At 34.2% G+C, this 12,907-nt stretch overlaps 1 protein-coding gene across 28 annotated transcripts in view; it reads right to left on the bottom strand.

Annotated features, from left to right (window-relative positions):
- TCF7L2 (transcription factor 7 like 2) overlaps nt 1–12,907 on the bottom strand; it is a 206,372-nt gene that overhangs the window by 112,749 nt on the left and 80,716 nt on the right. The gene's annotated exons all lie outside the window — the stretch shown is intronic.

A 12,907-nucleotide genomic window follows, 5' to 3' on the forward strand; every position in this document is an offset into this window, starting at 1 on the left:
TTAAGAAAGACTGGACTGAAATATGGACTGAGTTTATAGTAAAATATTAGTTCTATCTCTTCTATAAGTCTCACTTTGCTAGAATGTTCCAACGTGACTAGTTGCTGTTTTTTTTTCAATAGTTTTTCAATTAAAGTTTCTTCACAATGTCTACATAATAAAATGCATATTTAAAACTTATTTGAAACACAGCAATGCTGTCTTAAATGCAGTGTCACTAGACAGCTTAGCTATTGCAACAAACCGGAATTCCTTGTATCAAGAGAAAATCAGATTGCAAATTACAATGTTTCAGAGAGAATCAATAACTGTCAAGAGTGAGAAGAAAGGGAGCACTGAATTCATTTCACTTTTATCTACTACAAATGGAAGAGAAAATGATGGATAATTGAACCTTTGGTTTTTGTAGAATACTGCTGAACTTTGCTACCAACACTAGCAATGGAATGTCTGACTCAATTGGAGGAGGAGGAGGAGGAGGAGGAGGAGGAGGAGGAGGAGGAGGAGGAGGAGGAGGAGGAGGAGGAGGAGGAGGAGGAGGAGGAGGAGGAGGAGGAGGAGATGATGAAGGTTGAAGCAATGGCTGGACAAATCTCTACCAATTCAGGCCACTGAATAAAACCAGAACCAGAACTTCTTCAGTCTTCCTTGGTGGAGTCTGAATCATGGTTCTAAAACCTGAACTTAAAAGAGCAATAGGGCCACTATTGGAAATAGACTAAGTTGAACACAAGTGAAATAACAACGAGTCCTTGGAACAATGGACTCCAACTCTGGTTTTTTTTTAATGCCAGCTGAAACTGTGAGGGGCTCATATAGTCATACAAGAACAAATAGTGTGATGTAACATTTGCAGTCTATGATCTTAGATTAGATTTGGCTACTCAACTGCTTATTCCTTGTGGTGAACTGATTATTGTGTTATAGACTGGAATCACCTTCCTATCTCTCCTTGCTTTCCCAAGAGCAAAACACATGAATACACAGTCCATCATAAGAAATAAGCAAGTGAATAGCAGTCTAGTCCAAGTATGGTAGTAAGTTTCATAAGCCCATTTCCTAAATCAAATTTTATGTAGTTCATCTATCTATTTCTAATAAATGAATAAAATATCTTCTGGGTTAAGGTCAACTGATGGTAAAGTTATAGACACTTATGCATACAAATGGCAGATGGGATATATTTTGAATATATTTGATGGTACTTTTTAAAAATCCTTTTCCCCATTTCTTTATCTCATTTGCCAGTCTAACTTATACATGGACTTCTGAAATATCAAGCAGACTACAGACTTCTTGGCTTATAAAGCCCAGATTATGCTGACTGCTGTATTTTTATAGTGAAGGGGGGGGGGGAAAGTATGATAGAATTGAGCAAAAGTCTTTTCTTCAATGAGCTACATGAAAATATATAAACTTTATTGGTTAACTGTCATTTTAGATCATTCAAATTATATTAGCACCTTGGTTTTAATATCAACCTATTTCTTGGTTTGGGAACAGTGGTCAGGAAAGTTTACAAGCCTTACTCTATAATATTATTTGAACTGCTGTTATAAGGTTCATACAATTCATACATTTCTCTTTAGCTATTGACCCAGAACACTAAAGCATGTAATTTGATGATCCATCATTTTACCCTGTCACGTTTTCCTGGTAAATAATCACAAGATATCAAAACAAAATCTGGCTTTCTGTGTTGCAAAAAGCAAGCAGATAGCTTTCATCCTTATTATGATCCAAATTAACCACTGTTAATCAGTTACATATGCAGGCAGGGAGCTCTAGGGAGGAAGAAAACCAACAAGATTATTTTATATTTTAGTGTTCATGTGGTGGGTTTCTTTCAACAATCTTTTAAATGGGATTAATATTATTATTGAGTTGTCATTTTAAGGAATGAATGTGTGTCCATGCACAAGCACATGTGACTTCACATGCTATTTTTCCATATTGGCTCTGGACAATTAACGACTCTGTACCAGAGACAAAACTTAACAGAGAATGTTCTCATTTATATATTTTAATATTCGTGGAAGTTTAACTATTCATATATTAGCCTGTATATTATATAAACATGGAAGTGATCTAATGTATGGCAAAAGCACAAAGATGAATTGTATGAACAGACAACAGATTGCCTTGATCAGGTAATCTATGACATTTGTAAAATGGCACAAGATCTAATTCAATCTAATGTGATTTTCTGGTATGGTCCAAATCTTACTATAGATCTGGAAAATGTATAAATAATTACTTTAGCAATAGCTGCAGTTAGTTTCCTACATTAACCATACAATTATAAATGTAAAGTAATTCCATATTATTATAAACTATAGTAATACTTTCCTGCAAAGCCAAATTCAGTTGATACAATCAACAGAACTACAATATCATTAAAGAAGATTCATTATATGTTAAGTGCCAAATATTGTTTAAAACATATACTAAGGTCCCTGAGATTTAGCCTTGGGAGCTTATAGTAATTCTAAACACATTTGCCTAACCTTTATTGCTTTTGATTTATATTTTTAGAGAAGTCAGACATATTTGAACTTAAAGGCTTTGGTTTGGCTTCTGCTGGGCTGAACCCTGAAAAGTAAATGTGACCAAACAGACAGCTGGAGGATGGACGAAATCCCATTTAATTTGTCACATAAAGCAGTGATCCCCAACCTTTTGACGCTGCGGCCCGGTACCGGCATCAGCTGGGCGCGCTGCCAGTACCCGGCATCAGCTGGCGCCGCCATCTTTTTGATGAAAACGTGCTTCCGTGAGCTTTCTACCGGAAAAGCTCACCGGAAGCACTTTTTCATGAAAAAGATGGCGGCGCCAGCAAGCCGCGGACCGGTAGGAGTTGTTCCACGGACGGTACCGGTCCACGGACCGGTGGTTGGGGACCCCTGACATAAAGTATATGGAGTATATGCTATTTGTTTATATTTCTGGTATAGTATGTGTTATGATTTGAGAAATTCTGGGAGACTATGCCCAAATTGTTCAGTGACTACCAAATATAATTCCTTCATTATAGCTGACATAAAGAGCTTTCAGGCTTTTCCATGATTTTCTTTGAGTCATCTGATTTCAGTGAGTTCTGCTAAATCCATATGACAAAGATATAATATTTTTCATATAATTCTTCTGTTAATTCACACTGATTTGTGGTTGTGCTATATTTCAAATTAATTGCTTAGAAAATTTTATAATATCATCTATTTTGATGATTCAGCATGGATCTAAATCATTATATCAGGAACACTTTTACTAAGGATAAGGTAATCAACTTTAAATGATAATGACAGTTTAGAAAATTCATTTGTAGTAAGCCAAAATCCAAAATATGAAGCTTAAAAATCTGCAGCTGATAAAAGGATTTATATACAGTACACATACTTGATATTTCAAGATAAAATATATCTCTTAGAGGGAATCTGTATTGTGTTTCAGGTTGTAATGCTCCCTTAAGTAGCAACTTCCTGTCTGACAAGAAAGAAGAACAATATAGAATTTATATTGAGGAACTATAAAATAGAGTAACAGTTTAAAAAAGGAGATGAATTAGAAGGAATTAAGAGGAATACACAGAATGAACACGTTAAAACAAACATGCAAGAAAGAATGCATAACTATTCAGTTAATGAACCATTTGTCCTCATAGTAATTCAAAACTTTTAATCATAAATCAACAAAAAAGCAAACCACAAGTAGAACTTTACAATCACAATTGAGCCCAAATTTATGTTGCTAAACAAGACAATTATTGAGTGTTGCCCCATTTTATGACCTTTCTTGCCACAATTGTTAAGTGAATCAGTACAGTTATTAAGTTCATAACATGATTTTTGAATTAATCTGACTTCCCCATTAACTTTGTCAGAACTCTCAAAAGGTGATCACATGAACCCGAGACATTGTAACTGTCATAAATACATGCCAGTGGCCAAGCATCCAAATTTTGATCACGTGAGGGATGCTGCAAGAGACGTAAAGGTGAAAAATGGTCATAAATCATTTTTTTCAGTGCTGTTGTAACTTTGAATGGTCATTGACCAAATGATTATAAGCCAAGAAGTACCTGTTAGTTCCTGGTCCTGAAAAAGACAAGAACGAACCTACTAAAACAAGTTTTAACTCTTGCAAGGATGCTTCATATGTTTATGCCCTGAAGAATTACTGTTGTCCTACTTTATTTTCCTCCAAACACACATTTTAAAAGATGCTGACAGAAGACTTGCAAAGCTTGGTTTTTTTCAAATGCCTTCTGAAACAGCTGACAAATTATGGATTTTTGTTTGTTTCTAGGATAAATCCAATGCAAGTATGGGCAGAAGACTACAAATCTTCTCTACTTTACCCTTCATAAACTCTTTATATTTTGACATAAAGAATTTAAAGGCCTAAAACATTATGAGGCAACAAGTTGCTTCTCAAATTTCACCTTGTTTCAAAACTCTCTTGTCAGCACTAGAATATCTTATAAATTAAAGAGTAACCCCTTTGCTGGCTTGATATCATCCTTCCAATGAATTATATGCATGATCTACATACATACATACATATATACATGTTTCCTCATTCCTCATAGGAATTCATAACATATTTTCCTCTTTAATATTCTGTAATTAAAATTTTAAAAAGTAAAAAAGACATGGATAGGAGTGGGAGCAGCAATCTTTTAAACACATGGAACATTCAACTTGAATGTTAGATAAATACTGTATGCAGAGAACAGGGTGACCCTTCTCTTATCATCTCCCGACATGTTTAATCATTTCCAAACAGCAAACAATTTAAGCACCTCTAAAGCATGGATGAATAATAAACAGTTAACCTTCTAAAATACACTTCTGAGTATGAAAAATCAAGGAAACAACTGAGACATTGTCCAGTGAACAAGACTCCCAGGGACTAACATTTTTGGTCATGTCCCAATTTTTGTCTGTCAATTTTCACAATCGATGGTAAAGCTTGACTTGTACCCCACACAGTCCACCCAAACGTAAAAGGCTTCACTTCATTTATTTTACTAAAGCAGCAGAGCCAGCTTACTATTCCCACTACCCTAGCTTCTCAATCTCTTTTACTTTTTGAACTTTTGTCTAGTAGCCTGGTGTTGCAACTCCTTTTTCCAAAAGGCTGCCAAGAAAACTAAAATGTTTTTTTAATACCAGGAATAGTAGGACTTGCCAAGATTGGGGGCAGAGGGAATTCTGCGCTTTATTATCATTTTTTTCAATAGCATATAAATATTAAAAATAACAGTGTTCCCATTTAAAAAAAACAAAATCAAATGAACATGACAGAAAACTATTGAGAAAAAACTAAATTCATCCACTTTTTACTCTGGGACAATGGAGAACTACTCTTGCTACAACAACTTGTTAAAACAAATGGAATTATCAACATTCAGAATTCAAACCTTTTGTCCATTTTGTAAATAGTTTTGCAAATATATGCCTGATTCGTTCTCATATTCTCACTGTAACTTCCTCTCCCTTCACCAAGTATTTAACCCATTACTTTATTTCCATGAGAAGCACACATCGCGGTCACTAGCATTTCCTGTTTGCAGAATGTGTTTTAACTACATTGCACTCAGTGCTGCTGTGATGGAATGCACAATATATATGGCATTGTGAAAAAGTTTTGCACTTAAAGGCAGAAACACAGTGCTGCTGGTTTATATCAAATCCTGTCATTCTGTTCACTGGGCTCTCTGTTGCGGTTGCCCCAGGCGGCGGTTGTGAAGGGCCTAGGGGTGGCCCGCTAGTTGGCGGTGCCCCGTCTCCCTCGGGCCGCTGTCTATTACAGTGAAGGGGGCCCTGAATAATCGATAAAAAAGTAATATTATATTTGTTATTGCCACCCACTCCCATAGACACTATAGATTTTAGACTCTGTATAAATATATTCTCATTTACAAGCTGTCTCTTCTACGTTTACAGTCTCAATTAAATTAAACTTCAGAATGAAATTTTAAAAAAAACACCTCCAATTAGTTCAACTCTCTAGTCTAGATTTCCAGAATGAAATTTTGAGATTACATGTCATTTTAAATATCAATACCCTTTTCGTGTAAAACATCCCTTAACAGGTTTTAATATTACTGAACCAGGACCTTACATTTAATAGCTCTATAGCCTATAATAACATTCCTAAAACTACAATCAACAGACAAATACAAATCTATTGCATTTTAACTGCTGAAAAAGAGAAAAAGCCTATGAACTTTTTTCTGGGTGGCCTACTTAAATAATCCAAATCATCTGTCATGATTCATTACCACTGTGGCAATTAAGTGCAAGAACCAAAATGTTCCTCCCACAGAAGTAATTACAGGCAACAACTGCATGGAAGTTTGAGAATCACTATCAATGTGTAACTATGGACCTTCCTCCTTTAGAAGGTCAGGCTGCTTTTGTGTTTTTTAGAGCTACTTATCAGTTTTTTACTGCTTCCAAAAGCATTTATTCCACATACATAGTTTAAGATTTTATCTCCTGTTTTGGCTAATTTATGTGATTTTTTTTCTTTTAATTTGAAAACATGAACTTTCAATAGTTTAGACTAACAGCTGTTTCTATCTTCGTTTTAAAGATAGAATGTGTTACTTTCCTGATATGCTCAAGTATAAATTGTATTGAACTACTGAAACCAAATTCCTAAAATACGAAATATTTTAATGTTTTTGCATTAATATATTACATATCTTAAGATATTCGTTTACTTTTTCTATTAACATTGACAGCTTCTTCCATACCTATCCTTTTTATTATATGTGGTATTAGATTAGCCTATTATTCAAATATTACTCTGGAACCACTTAATTCCATTCTTTTCAGTGATTTCAGATCTCTGCACCTTAACTCTAGTAACAAATTTTCTGCAGTTCTGTATCAGCTACCTCATTAAGTCTGTCTCATTGTTAATCAATATTTGATATGGAAAAATCAGTCACATGACATTACCAAGGAGTAAACAGTAAATAATGCCAAAATATTATTTCACTCGTGATTACATAGCAACTATTAAGAAAGCTGTGAATAATCCCTCTAACCACTAACAAAGTAAGTGCAGGTGTGAAGGGATAGTGGAGAAGAATTTGCACCTCATGCAGATGCATTTTAATTTTCCTCCAAACAATCTACAAATCTTAAAACCTTTTACCTCTGACATAAAAGCAAAAGCAATCAGGACAGTTTTAAAATGTGATAAACTCAAGTTAACACACCTGGCTTATATAACTTTCAGTCCCCTTTTGCAAGACCCCCTTTGAGCACAGTAAGTAACAAAGGTGAAAAGGTAACCCATTAGAAGGCTTTACTTAGAGCATTTCTTACAAGACCATGTAGACCAGGTTTTTTAAGCCGAGCAATAAAGAAAATTTGGTTCTGTTATCAGGATTCACAGAACAAATTAATGAACAGCTATTCCATCAATACTCTAATTCAGCTTTCCATATGTACTTTACAGAGTTTGCCCCATATTCCAACAGAGGATAGGTTCCTATACCTAAAATTATATGGCCTAAATATACATCATAACTAAATATACAGTACATCATACTATAACTTTAATGCAGCCTTGCATGTTTATGGTGATGTGTAACTCAAGTCTTTAGAACTTTGATACCAAAACCACTTTCCTACTTACAGCATTTATAATATATTCTTTCCCACTGTTAAAGCAATATAAAGCCTGTCATTATTGTTACAATCATGGCTGGATGACTCTACAATGTTTCTAATGGGAAAAATTATACCTAATATCAAAAAATTCTTCTAAAACAAAATTTATCATGCTTACTAGTAGCTAATCAAGTAAGGTCATATTGATTCATATGCAAAAAGTAAGTTAACCAATCAATTGTTTTATAAATTAAACATTTAGAATATTCTTTTTCAGAGACTACAATGCTAGCACAACTATTAAGTGATACCGAAAAATTATGTATACACTCCTTCATTTGGAGTTTTTCTACCAATGTCTTCGGATAAATGAAGATTATCAAATGTCAATGTTTTGGAATGCCCAAAGTCATGCCTTCTATGGGAAAGCAATTAAACACAATAGCACTTTAATCTGATATAGGGTACAACACTCAACAGATGGTAGAAATAATATATTCACCAGCTGTATTTGATTTATCCAAGACTTTAAATGGCAGTGCCTGATATCCTATATTAATTATCCAGCAAATTATTGGATGGATGGATGGATGGATGGATGGATGGATGGGAGGGAGGGAGGGAGGGAGGAAGGAAGGAAGGAAGGAAGGAGGGAGGGAAGGAAGGAAGGAAAGGGAAGGAAGGAAGCAAGCAAGCAGATTATATTTATCACCTTCAGTCACCTGCTGAACTGACTCAATATTACAAGTTATGAAATGAAATATGTAACTAATATATGACTGAAGACTAAAATGAAGATATGTGAATCGTAACTATTGGTTTGATATATCAGCAGCATAGGTATAACTGGCTTATTGCAATTACCTTTTATTATTTATTATATACACTCATAACAATGAAAAAGATATTTTAGTTCAAAAAGGTCTGCATTTATTATAGACCAGTGGTGGTATTCTACCAGTTTGGCCCAGTTTGGCCATACTGGTAGCTCCAAGGATCATCTGTGAGTGAACTGGTTCGATCCGATGATCAGTTGCTGGGCCCTCCCACCCGGGCTTTATACTGACTTTGATTTCCTAGTTTTGAAGCTCAGCTGCTTCGCGCAGCACAGCAGATTGCCGCACGTCAGCTGTTGAAGACACAGGGAGAGTGGAGGATTGCAGGAGAAGGTCAGTAGAAACCTTTTGTGCGCCCACCAAGCCACGCCCACAGAACCAGTGATTTAAAAAAAATTGAAACCCACCACTGTTACAGACGTGTTATTTATCTAGTCAGTTATGTGTGATCATACATGTTCCTAAAGTTATTTATAATGCTTGACTGGAGATGAATTAGTTATTTACAACTCCTTGTAAGAGAAAAAGTTTGGGAGGATATTGATGAAGAATACAAAGTGACCATATTATTATTAGATACTAGCTTTGTAATAGGAAGGCTATACTATAGCATTTTATCCATACCTGTTTTTATATTTACCAAGCTAAGGCAACTTTCCCATTTAAAGGGAAAGAATTATCTTTTTTTGTGATCAATGCAGTACCTTTGCACAAACATTAGAACTTTGGCTTTTTGTAATCACAGGTGAATCTATGAAACTTGAAGTAATCACTGATTCACTGTACTAAGAATGGAAGAAGTAATAAAATAAGCATCTCATATTTTGAAATTTGCCTATGAATCAACATGTAGCCTAGTAAAATAGTCTAACATGCACACAATTGAAAAATCTGTTTAATCTCCAATTGCACTTTTCATGTAAAACTGTACTACACTAAAATGAGAGGCAATTTGGGTTTTGTTGCCAGAAATCTGGGTTTACACATTTCAGAAAAATCATGAATAGTGAAGCATACATTTATGAATTATTGCTGTTTCTCTGGTTAGGCAGGATATAATTCCGAAAGCCAACATAACATAAAATACCAGTTTTATCTCAAGAGAAAAGTTATGAAATAAAATGGCAATCAGCATAGTAAGAGCCAAGAATTATATTTAAATACATGCACATACTTTATTTCACTTTTACCAGAATTTGGCTCCTGTATTTTCAGGCAAAAACATGCATGCCATTAACATCCATTTAAATTATGATATATGAAGTTCACAAGGATTAATTTGAACCAACAAACGTTGAAGAAAAGCTCCTTTGTGAATCATGCAGTAGTAATAATTATTATTACACCCAACATTCATAAAAGGTTACAGTCCTATTCCAAATGTTACTGCCAAAACGGGCCATTTTGAAATGCATTGCCCTTTTGACTTTATATTATACAATATACTTCTTGCAAGAAATGGAATGAATGCTGCACAAATTCTTCCCTCTGTAACACCATAAAATTTGGGTGGATTTCAACCTGCAATCTGTGTACAAATATGGCACATTTGAACAACATAGCAAGAAGATGAACCGACACAAGGATGCAATCCCAAATATCTCTTGTGTGGTATCTGTGTTAGTTTGGTGACAGTTCATGTATAAGAAAAGAAACAAGAGCTGCTACAATGGGAGAAATAAATATAAAATGACATGTGTTTAAATAATTTGGTGATACTGCTAACAATTCCAAATTCAATATAAATCTTGCATATACATTTTGCTACAATAATTCAAATAGTTACCAAATATTAGTTGGAATTACTGGAATATCTTAAGTATGAGATGGCTTTTCAAGATAGTCTTAATGTACAGTTAATATGAAACATGGCAGAAAAAGTTTTAACAGTAAATAAGAGTTTAGCTTATATTAGTGATGTCCTGTCTCAGTTCATTTCCAATCCTATTCAAAGTGGCTTAAAAACACATGGTTCCTTTGGATTTGAAAATTCAAAGAACACTTCTGCTCTTATGGATCTACTTCTGTATTAGAATACCTGCCAACTTTTCAGGACTTGTTTGAGGACGGGATGGGATGAAAACAGGTCAGTCATAGAATGCCATCCCTATGATACTTTTTCTAGCACACAGAACAAGTAGTGATATTATATATTACACACTCACACACACACCACTAAGACTATTTGTTCTGTGTGCCAGGAAAAGTATCTTAGGGATGGCACATATACACATGCTTTTGTTTCCCATTTATGGTTTTGCATTTCTTTGTAAAAGGCCTTACAATAAATATATAGAATAAATATAGTACTTGGCAAGTACATTAGGTGTTTGTTTCCTCTGTGGTTTCACCCTACAGTGCCTTGGTTAACTGTCTGTGGGTGTTTCAGATACTCCTGGCACCACAATTCTTCAGCATTGTTTTTTTAATTACTCAGAATATGCTTATTACATACTATAGTGTCAGGGTAATTGAACTGTAGAAATCCATTCAACAGTATTCCCAAGATTTCAAAAATATTTCTCGACAAATGGGAAAAGAAATCTCAGAAATTCCTAAGGAATTTGCTTTTATGATACCAAAACACTATTATTTGGCATGCAATAATTGAATTTAAGTTATTGCATAATAAAAATGTATGTAAAAATATATAGATTCATGTATTTATGAATAGTCTTGATTTGTAATTTTGATGTAAGAAAAAAAATTCTAATAAGCTTGGAACTTGAAGGAGAGAAACAAAAGCTCTGTACTATTATATAAGCTACATAAATTATTAGACAAAAAATTTTCAAGTCCTAAACAAGAAATTTGAAAGTGTTTCTTCCTTTCAATATTTAAATGTAAAAATTTCAATAAATTGAAAATATCAGGAAAAAAAATCTTGCAATCATTATATTGTATCTAATAATGACAAGAGAGCAACTTTTTATTGAAGTTGTTTCATTAAAGGGTTGAATGTAGAGTTGGCTGCAGTTTATATATGTTAGCAGTGTACCCTTAAAGGTAAAGTTATAACCCCATTTAAAACAAAAAACAACCTCTATGGATATGGGAAAGCCTCCAGAACAATATGGAAGATGATGGAGGGAAGTTAAAACTCCATCATTCTGTCCAAGAAAACATCATTTTAGTCACTACTAGACAACCTGTGACCTGTCATTATTTCAGAAATATTTCCTTACCTGACAGAGAAACAGAATGATCAAGGACAAAAACAAGTAGTGTGAATGGGAATGATTGGCTTGACTGCAAATCTGGCAGCAGAGAGCAGGACCAGTTTACCCAACTTCTGGAGGGCTGGGGTAGAACTGGTCTATTGAACCTCCAGGCAGCAGCACTGAAGTGACCACACATTTGCTAAATTTCAATCCCACAGGATTCATGGGATCCTGATTTTGGATGGATTTCATAAGTTAACCAGCTTGAGATCCCCTTGGTTCAAAAATTGTTGCCCTACAATGCTATATCACACCCAGATGTCATCTATCTGGATGTAGGAGTAAAAGTTGCTTGGATTCTTAACTACAGTTTTCTGTGAGAAACAAGAACTGACTGTACAGAATCTGAACAAGGAACTGATTGTTTTCACCATTTCACCTAAACAATGTCAAAGAATCAATAGGATATAACAAGCATGTCATTATTAATGATCAATATATTACATAAACACACACGCACACACACAATGTGCCTTATGCCTGAAATATTGCTTATACCTGTAAATATTATTTTTTTTCTCAAAAAAGAAGAAATGTAAGATACAACTGTAAAGAAGCTTTTTCATAACTATATTAGGCTTTTAAAAAAAGTTTCATATTAACCTAGTGCAACTTGAGGAATTTATCTGGTATTTGGATCAAACTATATAAACAATTAAAATATGGTAAAAAGGTTGCCCTAAAATGTTTAAATGACATTCTACATGCACATATATGTACAGTGCATAGTCATGTATAAAATATTTTCAAAATAAAAAGAACAGAAATGGAGGTCTGTTTTATAACTTCTACATAGGTGCCAATTAGTATAGAGTCCTGCCACCTCTTACAAAATTGGCAGCCATTTAATTATGTATTTGAATTGTTTGTACCTTTAATTTTCAAGGGGAACATGAATGTCTTTTCTACTTCCCTTTCCATCCCTTTTCTTTATATGCTATGTGTTTTAGTTATAAACCTGAACACATGGACTGTTTAAATCTGAAACATATAAACTCCTCTAAGTTGACAAAAGTGTAACAGCAAAACAACACAACAGAAAAACTCTTAGATAGAAAATATAATCCCCAATGATTTAAAGACTTAAACTAATGTATGTACTTATCAGTTTCCTATGTCACAAAAAAGACACTTTAAAAAATAAAATTACTTTTGCACTCCTATTTCTTAGATTCTATACCAGCATTTTTACAACACATACTTCTGTTGCTTATGAGCT

Source organism: Notechis scutatus, chromosome 4 (genome assembly GCF_049901735.1).
Source record: "Notechis scutatus isolate UNSWTSFEM ecotype Mainland chromosome 4, rNotScu1.2, whole genome shotgun sequence".
NCBI lineage: Eukaryota > Metazoa > Chordata > Lepidosauria > Squamata > Elapidae > Notechis > Notechis scutatus.